Source organism: Calliopsis andreniformis, chromosome 9 (assembly GCF_051401765.1).
Source record: "Calliopsis andreniformis isolate RMS-2024a chromosome 9, iyCalAndr_principal, whole genome shotgun sequence".
Lineage (NCBI taxonomy): Eukaryota > Metazoa > Arthropoda > Insecta > Hymenoptera > Andrenidae > Calliopsis > Calliopsis andreniformis.
In genome coordinates this window covers 9,089,422-9,106,154 of record NC_135070.1, presented here as the reverse complement: position 1 = coordinate 9,106,154, position 16,733 = coordinate 9,089,422, and the positions used below count along the sequence as shown (strand labels likewise).

Below are 16,733 nucleotides of genomic sequence, written 5' to 3'. Positions count from 1 at the left end.
ACGGAGTTTCGTGCTGCACGTGTGCAACATCGCATGAGAAACCACTCCTCCTACACGACCGCACCACGTATCCTCTGGAGGGACATTACTCCAGATATACAGGGTGTCCCTACCACCCAGTGACCAAACTCCAAATTCTGGCTCCTGTATCGAGCGAAAGATATCGTCGTGAACTTGCACCATTTACTTTGATTAGCAAATTACGGTACACCCTGGGAAAGCAGAAGTACTTAGTAGTGGAATTCGCTTCAAATTATAGGTACACGTAGTTTCTGGTTGAATTTTCATGTGTTTCAATTCTATTCGAAATTCTCTAGTCTATTTTATCTATAATTTATTGTCTCGTGCAGAACTAATGCACCATGATTCTTAAAATAAATCTAATGAATTTGAAGAAAATTTGTTATAGAGTTTGGTCGACTAAGAAGACACCCTGTATGTGATGGCACGGTTATAGAGTAGCTAGTAAATTTTAGAGAGCACAGTTGAAACACAATCTCGCGATGCACCTCAAGGGCGAGATAAAAAGATAATTAAACATCTCGTTCTTTCTGCTGCACGCTCTTTAGGAAAAAAGTGTTCTCGGTGTTCGGTGAAGTTTTACGAAGGCTGGGCGGCTATAAATTACATCGGAGAAACAATGCTTTATTGTTAACGCTGCAGTTTGCAACAAAGTTTGATCAAAAGGAGTTAAATAAATTATCGAGCTCCGGAAACTCGGAAATGAGTTTAATCTTTAATACATGATCAACTTTTTCTATGGAAACTATCTACCGCGTCAAGATATAACCTCGAACGATCAATAATTTTGCTCCTCCACGAAGCCTAGACCTTAATTTGTTATAATTTCCATGACGGAGTAACACACGATTCGAGTACGACATTTCCATGGAGGATCGCCTGGTTTGTTTCAAAGATCAAGAGGTGGATTCAAATGTCAGGGGATCCATAATGGAGGCAAGTGCATCTGTAGAATTCAGCGATTAAATTCTCGAACTTCGTTAATATCATATTTTATCGCTACCTTGAAACGCATAATCCCTTAGAAAGTAGTTTATCGTTCATGCATCAAGGGTATGAGTAATTTCAGCGAGGAGCACGTTTTGTTAGTTCCCGTAAATTTTCTTTGCAAACGCGAGGCTCACATTCTGAAATTTTCTTTCTTCTTGTGGAAAGGGCGCTTGAAATTCACGAATTTCTCCCATGTAGTTCAAAACTCTTTACGCTTTTTATCCTTTCATACGAAGTTTGCGCCAGAAAGTTTCGCGCCTAGGGGAACATCATTTCTCATACGAAATCGCCGCTGAAAAACGAGCCGCTACGGTACGAACGAATGTTAAAAAAAAGGTTGGTTAAGTGTTCTAACACATACTTCACCCCTTCGCTATATTTTCCCCTTCGTCTAACTTAATCTTTGAAGATGAGCAAAGAAAAACCTTCGATCAAAAGATATCTTCCACTCGAACAGAGCTGACCTCATTTTAACATGCATTCCCCATTTAACCAAATCTATATTTCACAGAAAAATATCGGGTCAACTAAAAGATACATTACCAGCCATGTATTTGCGTCAAAACTTAAACCATTATTTAACCCATTATAAATGCCTCAAATGACCCTTGGCATCCATATTCAAGAATGAAAGAAAATTGCACATGCAGTCAACCGTTCCCAAAGCATATTTTCTCGAGAACGAAATCTCGAGCAGAAAGGTCTTAGTCCACATTAATGGTCCATTCTTTCGTGCATAAGAGAACCGGTTACGGAATATCCTCAACGATATTTTACCCGCCGTGGCAGGTACAGTTGCTCGAATAATTGTGACCGCTATTCTGTATATGATTTCATAGCAGGAGTAGAGTTAATTCAGCTGGGTATGCTTTCCCGTCGACAGCGGCCACCGTGAACGCAATCAGAACAATTGACCCAAGCTGGCCGCTCGACTGAATAATTGCCTCGCTTCCGGTCTCGCTTTTATCCGCCATCGTATTGGCCGACGGTCGACATTAGCCAACGATACTTGTCGTCGCGCGATCGTGACGCGATCGCCTGGGAAGAAGTCGTGGAGAGAGCTGTCTGTTCATTGCTCGAGAAGAGTCGCCAGTGTTCGAATAAGGGTGCAGTCACGGTCAACAATCACCACCAAACGAGAGCCATCGACCAAATGTCAAACATAGAAATGACAAGTTCAAAGAAATAATTATATCTAAGAAATAAATTATAGTAGATAATTTTCAAGTCACGTTGTTTCTTAGATATAATTACTATACTGAACCTGTCTAGGTTTCAAATTTAGTCAGTGGCTGTCAATTAGTGGTGATAGTTAGCCGCGACTACTGCCTAAGAAGCTAGAAAAGCGGAAACTTGAGAGTCCTTTTCAAGAAGAAGGCTTGCCTCAGAAATTCCTTTCTTGGGAATAGTGGAAGAAATTAGAAAGTAGGAAGAAATAACAAGTGTCTTATTGTATTGTATTACTAAGGTCTCGCTCAGGTCTAGGGCTAACACTTATATTACCCAACTCTACAGAAAAGCAGTATCAGTTAAAAATATTTTCCTGCTATTTTGCACTAAAATAAAACATAAAATGTTCCAAATTATCCCAAAACGCAAGCAATTCAATTTCACATTTTCCTGTAGCTACTGCCTTTCTCCATAGTTGGATAGTAAGATACCTGCTTTTTCTTCCCTCACTTCCCCCCACTATATCCAAGGAGAGAATTCGTGCGGCAACCCTGAGGGGGACACGCGGAAGCGTCCGCGATGAAAATGAACGTCGACACTGGGGAAATAACGAATGGCCGAGGTATGAGACGGCGTATTAGCGAGGAAGCTTCTGCCGAACGGACGAATTGATTTATTCGTTCGTTAAATGAAAGTTTCGCGTGTCTGCATTTCCCTGTAGCACGCTCTTCAAGACAAACGGCGGTGACTCCCAACGAACGGTGTAAACGTTGATTAAAAATTCCTCTTCTCTTCTTCGCCTTCCCTTTTTGTTTCGTCTCTTGGATTCACTTGATTAATTGCTTCATTTCCTCCCCGACTGCCACGGGAAATTGTAACATCTCTCTGGAACAAGGAGGCTCCCTCCGTCCTCGTTTCAACCAAGGAACCCAGAGGACTCGTTTAAGAGCCCGATAAGCACCGACTGTAATGCAGCCTGTCGTCTTGTCCCTGCGTCGTGCTCGCGCCGATCACTCCGCCCCGACGCGAATAGTTCCGGAAGACGTTTACCTTCCTTTAACCGCTACTCTAATAGATCCAGCGCACCAGGGTCGACTTGGTGGCCAGAAAAAGAGATATCAAGGTCGGCTTCTATAACTCGCTGGTTGCGTCATGGGTTCCGTGGAAGTAGTCGTTCGAGGCGACGAGCTCTTGACACGGAATTTGTCGAGGATTCCGCGGGCAAGTTGCAGCTACCTGTCTAAGTCTGAGGTAAACGTCCCAAAACTTAGACGCTTATAAAGTCAAATGTCCCTGTAAGTGGACAACTTTTTTAGGTACTTTTAGACGCAGAAAATGAATTTGATATAGAATTTCAGAATAATCGTTTCCTTTTTAAATTAGATATATTAGAAATTAAGCTAAAAGTTAAGTAAAATTAGAGTTAGTGTCCAGATACGGGGACATGGTCGACTACTGAGACATTTACCTTATAGATGTGCATAAAGTAATCAACATTGAGTATTGCTCCGACTCGAAGGTTTCAGGGACGTTTCGACGTTTCTGTCATATTTCCTAATTGAGTAGAATCTACTAACCAGCATCAGCCACTACTAAGTGACCAAATAGGGACGAATTAGTCGTTATCTAAATAGGGTCCGGAAGACCTCAGTTGACTGCAAGGAATTTTATTCTAGACTGAATTTAGGGAGAATGGGCCATGCATCTGTCCTTTGTAACACAATTTAGAAAATAGTTAACAGCTGGCTGCTTCAACACGATTGGACAAGGAGATATAGTGACATCGGTGGTGCATTAACATGCATCAGCGCTGCAAACACGTCTGCCAGGAATAAAGTACCGTTTCCAATCTCGATGATCCGTTACATCCCTTGCGTGCCATCCAAGCCGCTTGGAATCTCGTCTACGACGGTTTCGCGGCCAGATCGAACAGGACTCGCGCGGACGGCTTCATTAAGTCTGGATTGCTCGAGAGAAGTATACAGGAGCCGTGTAAAGGTCTCTCTGTGCTAATCTGAGAATTAAATTAGCCTTGAAGAAAATTAGAACTGGAGCGTTCGTAGATGAACTTTCTCATTTCAAAGTTGGATTCGTGTATTAGGGAGGTTACTTCTACTGAAATGAGTATTTAAAAAAAAAAGGGCTATTCTAAATGTATGTGACGTGGTTATTTTAATAATGATACAAGGTTGTCGTACTTTTTTGAATTATTATAATTTTTGGCAAAATCAAACCTCTCATAAGTTACTGAAAAATTTGCACAATTTTGATCTCAATTCTTCGAGCTATAGCCAATGACCCCTGGGAATATATTCAACGACACAAAAAGGGTAATAGAAGGATCCAGCACTAGACATAAAAATAAATTAGAAAATTATCTTAATCCCTTCGCGCATCCATCCTTGCAGTAAATAACCAGAAGACTAAAAAGACTCTGGCCAATGAACCTCGCTACTGAATGAAAATTAGGAGGGCTCTTGGCTGGAAGAGTCTTCATCACGCCACTCGCCAATCTTAACTACATTCCTTGCCAGCAAATCAACTCATCAATCTCTAAATAATCTATTGCGATATCTGTATTTTTAAGACAAAACAACGTACCTCGCGTAAAACAAGACGTCGATTAACCAAGGTGTAAAAGTCTCGCTTCATCAGTTCCAATAAAATTTTTTCCTCATTTATCGATTTCTTCCTGAAGCTCGGTTTAAGATTCTCGAGATCTAATGAACGATGACGAGTTACGCGTCGAGATTCGCAAGGTGACGATAATTTGCTCACAGAACGTTCAGCTCGAACGGTTCTGTTTGCATCGACGCTGCGGCCTTGCCACTACCTGTAGATTGCAACGAATTAATGACGCATGCACCGATCGCGTATTTTGACACAGTGTGCATTTGAGCGCACTCAGTCGTCCCGATGCGTGTACATATGCGTTCCTCTCAAGATCACGTTCAAGATCGAGCTCCACTGTCCCAGCCACGGTCACGGATGCCTCGCCAGTTATCTCACTCGCGATCCTCGAACAGTCGTCGAACAAAACGCAATGAGAAACGTGCGCGATCACGCGGACGCTACTACGACGACCGCCTTTTTCGATTCACGGAATAACCCTCCTCTTAATGGTATTCCACCCATCGGGTCTCATTGGCCTGAGGTTGCTGCGGTTCGGAGTGTAATTCACTTTTGCTTCGGCGACGAGATTGAATTCTACAGCGATCTCGAATGGAGTTATATCCGTGAGGCTGCTGTTTATTAACATTATTAATACAGCTAATGGTCGAGTATAGAATCTGATGGGATTAGAATGTGAGTGGCACACAGGAGTCGCTGTTTAGAGTACATGAAGGTGTTATTCTGTTAGGAGCAGAATTTTTTAGAAGATTCTCGAGTCAACTTTCTCCGTAATCTGTAATCGGGCGATTACTCGTAGGAATTCTTTCTCGTTACGCTCGTTTTGCATTTCTCTTGCCCAGCGAAGGAACAGAGCAAAAGAGTGAATTTGAAATTGTTGGATTCATCGGAGGAGAGTATCTATCGAGTGCATCTTCTCCGTAAAACGATAAATAAGAGAAAGTATAGGAGTCGCTAGTCACGAGATAAAAGAATCTCGAGCAGCTTTTTACAGAGGCGTAACGAGGCCTCTCCAACGTGGCCCGTAAACAGGTTCGTGGATCGATCTCTTCACGGACTAGACTGGCCACTCGCTGGGTCGACGACCCGCTCGAGCCAAAATCATTTCAAATTCTTGGCGCGCTACTTGCGCCCGCGTGAGGCATGGTCTCGATCATTGCCACGGAGCCAAGTGCAGGGCGAGAACGAAGGATGAAGAGCAGACGTTCGAATTTGCAAACAAAACGTTCGTCGTCATCCAACGCGTTTATCTATTATGCATGAAGCGGGGCAAATTTTTTAACAAACGACCACCGTAGACGTTCCCAGAAAAATTCTTCATCGCTGGGATGACGTTCGAAAAGAAATCGCCATAAGTCACTGATATTGGCAATAAAATCGACAGGCTTCGAGCTTATAGATGAAATTCCGTAATCCAACGCTCGTAAAATGAGGCAGGATGGAAGTATTGGAATTTACATACAAAACGTACAACGTCATCGAATCATGCATTGATTTATTATGCATGAGAAGAAACAAATTCTTCGGGAGAACTACGAAGCACTCTTCCTTTCAGAAGCTGCTTCAGAACCTGATCGAGTCGTATCGATTGAAAGGAATTCCAATCACTGAACGAATATAATTGAAATTACGAAACTGACACGGCTGGACGACAATTTCCAAATTTCTCGAATAATTAATATTATCTGAAACTACGAATTTCACTCTCAGAGATCTTCATCAGTAAAAATTTTAAGACACCTAACTGTCACGCTTCAATTCGCTGAGTGAAAAGATTCCTATTCAAAGAGACTCGTTAATAGAGTCACATTTTCTCAGTGTTGCCTGCTCAGCCATGGCTAATAAAATTAACAATTTAGAAAATCCACAACTCCTCCAAGGTAATCTTTTCTTCTTCTTCAAGCTTTTCTTTATTCGGTTCACGAGAAGTGTACACGCTGCAACATTCTAGTTGCACAAAAATAGATGCACAAACACGTATCGTCAGCGGATGCGCGTGAAGACAGATACAACTATCTCTCGTTTGTAAAACTTCACACTTCTGCACTTTGACCGAGCATAGTTTACAAAGCAGAATCTCTTTGATGTCGAGGGGCACATTCTCTCGCCATCGACTTCACCGCGACTATCTTTTCTTCGTCACGGGCACAAAGTCGGAAAGGCAGACCTCGCCAGAACATTCCATAAAGGTGACGCAGCCTCAGCACCTAAGGAAATGAACCCGATTGACGTGCGGTATTGTTTCGACGCTGAAGCACTTTGCACTCCAACAACATTGATTTCCCAGCGGGAAAAATGCGCTGCAATGACCAATCTGGAGCTTTATGCATTTTCGAACTAAACCTGACAATTTCCTGGCTAAGGGATACCTGCTAATTTAACAGTCGTCTGTTCATAATTCGTGTAAACACCTAAGCATTGAAGTATTCTGAATTTAACTAAAGGCGAAATTCCATTGTGAGGCAACACTTGGCGACTTGTAGCATTTCACAATATTTTTTAAGTTAAATAGTATATACATATTTTACAATAATCGAAAAATTATTTAGAAAAATTCTCCTAAATAGAACCATGACACAGTTTTCTAAATAATTTGTCAATGATTGTAAAATGTGTACATACTATCTAACTTAAAAGATTTTGTGGCATGCTACAAGTCGCATAATGTTGCTTCAATGTAATTCCTCCTTAAGAGACTCTGAAGAACAATTGTACGCTTTTGTTTAAATTCAAAATATCGCCGAGGCTTAAAATTAAATTGAAAATTTACTACAAGCTTCGATCGACTAAACTGTGGTGTCAGGAATCAGTTTTCGCATACGTGAGTTCTCGTGCTTCTCACAGCAATAAAAAAGTAAAAGACAGCAGACCGAGACAAAGCAAGGTATTGTTAACATGAGTAATATATTGTCGCGTTTCCTTTGTAACGTCGAAACAAAAGAAGTAAAACTCTATAGAGAACCAAGCACAGGGTGATAAACAAATTGCCTTTCAAGAACTCGTGTGGAGACCCGCTGAAAACCACCAGTTACGATTCGCTCATTCATAAAATTTACAGAGTTAAACGGAAGTCAACAGAACCACGAGGTTCTGAAGTAGCTACGTATTCCAAGTAGAAGCTTATTACTGTGCATGTTATAATTCATGTTGATCAGTGAAATAGATATCAACACTCTATAAATATAACGATAATTAGAATCTAATACTTCTTTATTTTTTATTACAAACACGTATGCCTTTTATATAACACGCTCTACGCAGCGAAAGGGTTAATAAACGTAGTTTCTTTTTACTCTCTCATTTCCTAGCTACTGCAATCGCTTGTATCGATGACTCACTAATTACTCAATACTTTGTTAGAAACTTATCCAACGCTTCATAGAAAGAACATCTGAACTGTTCCCCAGAAAGCAGCATGAAAGCCTAGAAATTCGCAAAATGCCTGTTTTCATCATCGTAATCGTTAGTCTACTGGTCAATTGCGAGAATTAAAACTGATCGACCCTAACAGCATAGCGTCTGGGAATCCAAGATCTGAGACGACCGGAAACACTGCAAAAGAGGGAGCTTCCTCCCGGAGAAACGAAGCTGGACGTGTTCAAAGTTGGCTACTGTCATGCTGGCTGATTTAAAGCGAAAGATAGCGCGATTCTTGCTCGCGAGTCTCCGCTGGAAGAGGACTTATTAGCCATTTCGGATTCATGGTGGCTCCACGAGATCTGCCGGCGATCTTCGTCGCGACGAATTTATCGCTTGCTCCTCGCGTTATTTCTGCGGGAATAAGGAGTAACGAAGATTTATTCGCGTGTTTCGCGTAAAAAGTTACCAGTAGCGATTCTAGCACGTTGCTAGAGTCGTTTGGTTGAACAAAACGGTTCCTCTGATCGATCAAGGATACTAGCTCGCGATACACCTTTGTTGCCTTGTGAATGAAACCGTAGAACCTTGGCACACTTGACTGGTCGTTAAACACCAAGTTTTTGTGTTCAATTTTAATCGATTCTGATCGGGGAATTGGATAGGATGAAGGAGCGAGGGAGAGGCAGAAGGAACGAGGAAAATGTACACAATTGTATCGGGCTGATGCAAAGCCCAAAGTGCTTATATTTTTCAACCGGTTGTCAATGGATTGCTATAGAGGCGTAATTCGAGAACTTCGAGGATCGCATACAAACAGGCAAATTATGAAGGATCGATCGCTTTTCATCTATTCAATTTCATTTCCGATAAAATTAAAATACGAACGGGAGCAACTTCTGTCGCAATCAGATTGATTGTAAGGGATTAATTACCGATACGTGGCTCTCATGGCTGTTTTTAAATGAAGAAACAACGTACGCGTGTGCTGGGAGCAGGCAATGGAAAAGCAGATCGACGTCGCTGGTAGGAAAAGAGGGAATTATCTTCCATCGTATCCAATTAACTAGCGGTTCCCTTTTCGAATTGTCAAACGCAGTTGCTTTGTCGTGGGAACAAAGAGGCTTGGGGTTGCTTTAATTTATATTTATGATGAGCAGCATTTTTAAAAATACCCGTACAGAATCTTCACAAAAACTCCTCAGTTAGGATAGAGTTTCATGCGAACCTTGTTGTCAGTAACGTGAGCAACATGCCCTCGTCACATTTTGGAGCGAAATAAAGCGAAGTACAAAGGACCCTCTGTGCATTTCATTACAATATTATGAATACGTTATTTTAATTCAGAAGTGGAAAAATAAGAAATTCTTACGCTACTATACTCAAACAAATTTGTATTATCTGCTGTGACAACTGAGGGTTAATTAAAATCGAATATTATAATTAATAGTAATCGAGCTGTGTCCTCACCAACATTTTCGTTTCTAATTCTGTAGTTCTAAGTCTGTAAGTCACCCAGAAATAAGCCTTCAAGAAGTCACGATTCTACAAGACACAACTGAAGCTGAAAACTTTACACGCCAATACACTCGAAAACAAAAACCCGCGACTTAGGTCGTCCTGCCTTACAACCACAGAATCTTCACAATGCTCCAGCGTTCAATGCATCGCGTTACATCACATCCAGCACGGCAACGATCTCACCCAACCATCCCAGAACGTAGTTACAATGACAATTTGAAATACTCGCGTTATTATTCGATACTCGGCTCGTTAACTCGCGTTCGCTCCGAAACGAAGGAACAAGCGACAGTCGTTTCGGAGATTGCAGCCAGCCTTTGTTAGCTTTCAAACTTGCAGCGATCTGAGCGGGGCAAACGAGCGTGCCGCGATCGTTCTGCAGCTGGCTCGTTTCAAGGAAAGCGTTGCACACCGTGGCGATACGCGATCCTGAGGGCAGATAAGCAGTCGCACGCGCGTAAGAGGATTCGCCGCGTGGAATTCGCAGCCCGTAGCCTCGCCGCGTTCAATCTGGCCTATGGCCGCTTCGCTCGCGCCGTTGGTTACCGCGAGCGAAGTTCAGGGGGCCGATGATGGCACGAATAAACGGCGGGCCGCGGTTGGGGTCGCGTCTCGCTCGCCTCAGATAAGAGCGCGGTGGAAAAGTTGCTCGGGTGGGAAATTGATTCGGCGGTGTGAGCGAGACGATGACCACGCGGGGCCGGAAAGAGCAATAACATAATTGAGTCGGTTGTCCCCGAGCTTCCTACTTGGAGAGCACAATTGCAGTTTTTCACGTGGCCCGACCGCGTAATTGTTTTCTCGATTACCCTGGCGAGCGGTCGTTCGCGTTGATATTTCCATTCGTAATTGTGTCAACACGCCAGCGTCCAACGATCGTGAAATTAGCGGGACCCTCGACCACCCATCCCCCACGCGACACTCTACCCCTTCTCGACACTCGAAATAACAATTAAGCAATAAAACGGCGATTCGCAATTTGTAACGAGCACGCCACAATTTATTTCGCGGGCTTAACGATCGCAATCACAGCTTTCTCGCGCGTCAACCCGTGCATCGCGAAACAATTTCCCGCGTTGCCTTTACAGCCGGACAAAGCGGCTGTTCGATGGTTAACGAAGTTACCTTCTAATTGTAACGTTTGAGGATAAAGGACGCTTCTAGGTTGAAGCCAGGATTTCGGAGGATTATATGAAAGGGCGCATAATGGAGGTTGTTTAAGTGTGAAATGTTTCAAAGGGATCGAATTGGTGTGGATGACTAAATATGATAGGGAAGGGCGAAAGCGGTTGCACGTATTGATAGATTGCTTACGTTGCATTTGTTAACTGCGACTGTTTCATTTCAATTAGAGTTTGAAGAAGAGTCTGCGGTTAACTAATTTCGACATTAATTTTCTGTTGGTAATTAGCTGTTAGATTAGTCATGTCAGTAAAACTAACCGCCTAGGTATACATATCTTAACGATTATGATTAGCCGTAAAACCAGTTGATTATATTTTAATGGCTATAGTAAACGGGACATATACTGACCCTAACCGATTGATTATAAGTACTGCTTGCAATGCTTATTCCAAGTGGATTAAGATAATGCACTATAAAATTGACTGCGCATAATTCAGTGATTGTTATTATAAATTCCTATAAAGTTAATTATGGACATTAAATTAGATATATATGTATATAGGGGAGAATATAAATCATCTAAGGAAAATTGCCTAAGAAACAATTTTTTCTTCCGTTGTCAAATTTGTTAAAAAGTTTGTATCAGATCGAAGGTAAAGCATAGCATTAGGAAGATTAGTATACATAAAACAAAGCTACGTACTAAATATTTGACTGATAATGCATAATTACATCAAGTTACAGACAATGTCAATTTAGACTTTGTACTTTTGATATGCTAAGAAAGGAAAGAAAAGGATAATTTATCATAAAAATCAAGAAAGTTTTTATTCTTCGTAGAAATTTACTCATTCATCAGGTGTCGAAAACCGCATAAACTAGTGCATCGTCAGCATGTGCAACTGCAACTGCACACCTACATTATGTACCACGGTCTGGAAGGCTCAGAGGAAAAGCAGGTTCGGTGAGACTGCGTTGTGGTTTGCGACTGACTAAATTCCTGTGCGGCGTTTCAAGGTGGCGCATTTAATATGCTAGTAATATTACCAACGGTTTTGCTTAAAAACCATTTAACGCATTCACAGCGGTGACATTAAAGCTGAGAACCCTCTTGTAGCGCGGATTACGTTTAACTTCATATGTGTTTGACAGTGAAAAAGCGATATAATGAGGGCGTAGAAATTTATGCGCATGAATATCATAGCGCAAGAATATTTGTGGCAGCTCTGGTAATGAGATTCGTTCGGTTAATGTTATTTTCTGGATTGGATTTCACATGCAAAGAAGCAATTATAATATGGGAATAATTAAACCTAGTGCGGATTATATTGTAGCTCGACGTATTCTCATTAGCAATTGAGAAACAGTTGAAAATAATCAGCGGAAGCGACGAATTTTTAAGCCGTGTTCACAAATAGCGGTTAAATCGTTTGACATAAATCCTTGCTGAAATTATACTGCGTTTGAAAGTGTCATTTTGATAGTTCCAAAAACGTCATATTTCATCTAGCGATATTTGACCACTGACATAAATTATTTACACCCGACTCGTAAAAAATATTTATCGAGATGTGCAACACGATACGCACCATGGATCGAGCTAACTTTACTTTATAGCCTGCAAAAATTGAGACGTTTGAAAAATCGTACACGTTTATCACGGGTAACGTGTATGCTACGTGTGTAGGAGGGAGACATTCACACTCCATAATTTTGTTTATTTTGTGTGCAATGCAGTTTGCATCCAACCGGGGAAACGAGTCGATTAAAATATATACCGACCGTTATACTTTATGAGATTCTGTTTTCCATTTATTCGAAAAATTTCAACAAAAATTCACGGGCGACTGACAAATCGAAAAGGGACAGTTGGAGCTTCCTCGTTCACTCCCCGCCGCGGGAAATCATTTCTTTGTAGCGTGTAATCACCAGCATCATAGAGTCCCACTGTTTCTCCACTGGTTGTCTAACAGTAATCCACGCGTTAGAAACCGTTGTTAAACCGTTTACAGTTTTTCGTCTCCGCTAATTTCAGTCACGTATCCTACTCGTAAGCCATTTAACGTAAATCACCTCGGCAACAAAATGCCAATCCTTTCTGCAAAGGCTGTCGAGCATCCCATCGCTTCGTTACTTCTTCTCTCTATTTCATTAGTTGATTTTTCTACGTGAAACGAGTTACGTTCGTGTAACTTTTTGCTACTACTTCGACAGAAAATGGGGGAGAATGGAGTAATGGCGGTCAGTGGACAATAGTGGTCAGTATTATTATTACGAAATGCTATTTCTAATTTATGTATTTCTCTTTTTTGGCTTTTTGTAACACTATTCGCTAGGACTCTGAACAGTTCTTGGCTTAGTCGTTGTTACACAACCATGGAAAACAAGCTTTTTATGATCTTATATCTCGTCGATGTTACATCTTGCATGCATAACGTAGGGAGATATGTATTAATTTTTAAAGCTTTTTTCAGTCCAACTTTACTTAAATATCGATATATCATAAAGACTATGTCATAAAGGATTAGAGTCAACTTCGATATAAATATATTTGGTTCCCCTATTTAATATTCAATTTTATCAGCTAACGCATACGTGGATAATGATGGTCACTTGGAGTAAAAAGCAAGAAAATGTAAAATAAAGGTAATAATAATAAAACAATTAAAATAGAGAAGAAAAAGTCTAAAATATCCTGTAATTTGGATGACGATAAAAATGTTGATCTAGGTGAAACCCAACAATACATGCATCATCTGTGATTAGTTTGGTCACGTCAATGAAATGTAGTGCAGATGTACCTTGTGTGACCTATAGGCCCATTTTGTATATTCTGGTTAGAATTCAGCTAAAAATTATACATGTAAAAACTGTACAGCATTTTAAATTACGAGTGATAGCTATTACCTACTAATGTGGATAATGATGGTCAAAGCCACATTTTCATTAATTGTTAATTCCGCCAAACAAATGAATAGCTTAGTGATTCCAGTTTATGAAAAGTGACTTTCACTACATATATATATTACCTAGCAATTACTGCTTAAGTGACCCTCATTACCCCATTCTCGCCTAATGTCTGAAAAATTTCCCCCCGATTTTTGCGCAGCCTGTACACCGCCAAAGAAGAATAGAAATAGAAACGAGACGCACGCGAGGTTCGTCTCATTAAGAAGCACGAAAGCACAGATCTCTCTCGCGGCAATTAAACTTTAAATTCAACTGAGCGAAGTGTAACGAAGGGAAGCCCGTACCTCCGGCCGAGACACCGAGGAATCGAAGGCGGAATTCCTCGCGTTTCCTGTTATGCAAATGAATCCATCCAATCACGCGAAATGTCAGTCAATTACGGTTTCTCGAAGGCCGTGGCGTTCTCTGGAGCAACGCGAACGAAAGTGCACGGCTCCCATTCTTCGGGCAAGAGTTCACCGATAGCGAACCGCTTTCGGTTCGCAGCGGTGTTGCACAAGCGATGCGTAGCTCGCGATCGAGCCCGCGTTTCGAGTATATTTCTCACGACCAGCCGTCCCCTGTTGGTATAATAAACGAAGAGAAACGGTATATAAAACGCGTTCTATGAGGTTGGAACAAGGCGAGAGACGGCTACAGTCCATTTGTACTCGGTTCCTGCGTCAGCGAGGGAACGCGAGCTGGTGTTATGCCTTTACCGGTCCTAAACGAGGTCGACCAGCTCCGACCGTAACCACACCTCCTTTTACTAGAGCTCAGAGACTCCGCCAGTCCCCTGTATTTTATCCCGCGGTGCCAGACACGAGATTCGACGGCAGATACTGCGGGACCGTCCGACAAAAGCCTCCCGAAGAATTTCAGCGGGACGTTGAACGAACAGCGAACCGACGGCCAGAGTGCCCTCTTCTCGGATTTACATAACTCGCGAAACGTGAGCTGCTTTAGCTCATAATGGAATCCTCACGGCGTGCTCCGATTTGGCACTTTGTGGTGGAGTCAAGGAACCTGTCTACTTGTTCTGCCCTGTACTTTCTGTCATTGAACAGTTTGCAAATTTGGTGGCACTGGGGGACTGAAAAGGTTGTAGAGGAAAGTGGATGGCTAGTATGTCAAATAAATGTTGAGTAAAGATTCGTTTACAATAGGCAACTTTTGGTTCGATAACAGAGTTCAACAACCTAAAGTCGACTTTAACTCGTAATGGAATCCTTGCAGCATGCTCCGATTTGGCACTTTGTGGTAGAGTCAAGGAACCTGTCTACTTGTTCTGCCCTGTACTTTCTGTCATTGAACAGTTTGCAAATTTGGTGGCACTGGGGGACTGAAAAGGTTGTAGAGGAAAGTGGATGGCTATTATGTCAAATAAATGTTGAGTAAAGATTCGTTTACAATAGGCAACTTTTGGTTCGATAACAGAGTTCAACAATCTAAAGTCGACTTTAACTCGTAATGGAATCCTTGCAGCATGCTCCGATTTGGCACTTTGTAGTAGAGTCAAGGAACCTGTCTATTTGTTCTGTCCTGTACTTTCTGGCTAATTTTATTGAACGATTTGCAAAGGTGAATTGGAGAACTGAAAAAGTTCTGAATAAAAATCAGTAGCAAGTACATTAAATAATTTAAATGTTGAGTAAACCTGCGTTTATAATAAGCAAAGTCGACCAGAATTGTCGTTTCAACTTTGTTGAAATTGAGTTTACTTGGACAACGTTAATCTACTGAATTGCCTGACCAAAAATTGCCTAATATAAACATATCTTCAGGAAACCGCAGTATAAGTTCTTGAATTACACAGGTCTAAAATCTGAGTACTCCACGATTAGATATTTTCACGATCATGACCTAACTTTTGGTTTCTTATCATAACTACGTTCGATGGACCAACTTTGAATCTATCGTTTGTCCTAGAAATCGCTAATGGGGCAGCATGCAATGCCCTTAAGGCTGGTATCAAATTAAATCTTACGTCCCCCGCGGCCTTTTAGAGGACAGAACTCCTTACGCCTTGTTATATAAGCTTTACTTCACATTCACTGACTCAGACGACTAGCCAACAGTATTACGAATAATATTTTTCACCTAACATTAAACGATAGACGTTCCACTAACTGATCAACAAAAGCTGGAATCAAGAGAGGTTTTTAGGAGATTTAAAGCACTTATAAAGGCACGATGTGAAAGTCGTGGATCCCTTTGTGTGGAGTGTTCGATCACCTTCGTGCTTCTTCCACTAACAGCCATTGTTGTACATACGAAGAGATTCACCGAACACAATAAGCGGTCTCGCGTGAAGGTTGACAAGGGGACCAAGCAAAATAAGCGACCCGCCTTATTCGGATCATTGAAGCGTCAACAAGGAATCGAATTTATTCGAGTGGGCTAAATATTGGGTTAATGCAAAAGTTCGTCCCGTGGATCAGTTCTTTAAGCAGAAACCTCAGAATTTCTGTGAGCGCGGGATTATGCAGCGACTGAAGAGATGGAGAAAGATCATTAAAGAAAACGGCACATGCTATATTGATTAAATCTGATTTTCAGGAAATAAAATTTGTCTTCAATTTTTGTTAAAAAGAAAGGGACGAACATTTAAAGAACAAGTTTTCACGCGGTCAAGGCTTAATATTCGCGAACGATCGACTAACATCGAGGCAAAAATTCCTCGGCTACCATGGATTTGTGATACGACTACGCTCCATTGCTCGCGCCTAGCTCACCAGGAAGAGTTACATAATTTCACGGCGAGATTGTGACCGTTCCCCTGGGCCCGCCTCGTAATCGTACGACAATAAAAATCCTGCCAGTTGCTCAAGTTTCTCCGTAGAACCACCCACCGTTAAGCTTTAGAGAACGAAACTCCTAGGAACTGCACGCTGCATTGTTTTAACAGGTTTATGTAACAGCCGATAGTGACCAACTTACACCCTAGATTGATCAAATTTAGGTTTAAT

The 16,733-nt window shown here is 41.6% G+C and overlaps 1 protein-coding gene across 2 annotated transcripts in view; it reads right to left on the bottom strand.

Moving 5' to 3' along the window:
• LOC143183714 (uncharacterized) overlaps window positions 1-16,733 on the bottom strand; it is a 59,225-nt gene that overhangs the window by 14,755 nt on the left and 27,737 nt on the right. The gene's annotated exons all lie outside the window — the stretch shown is intronic.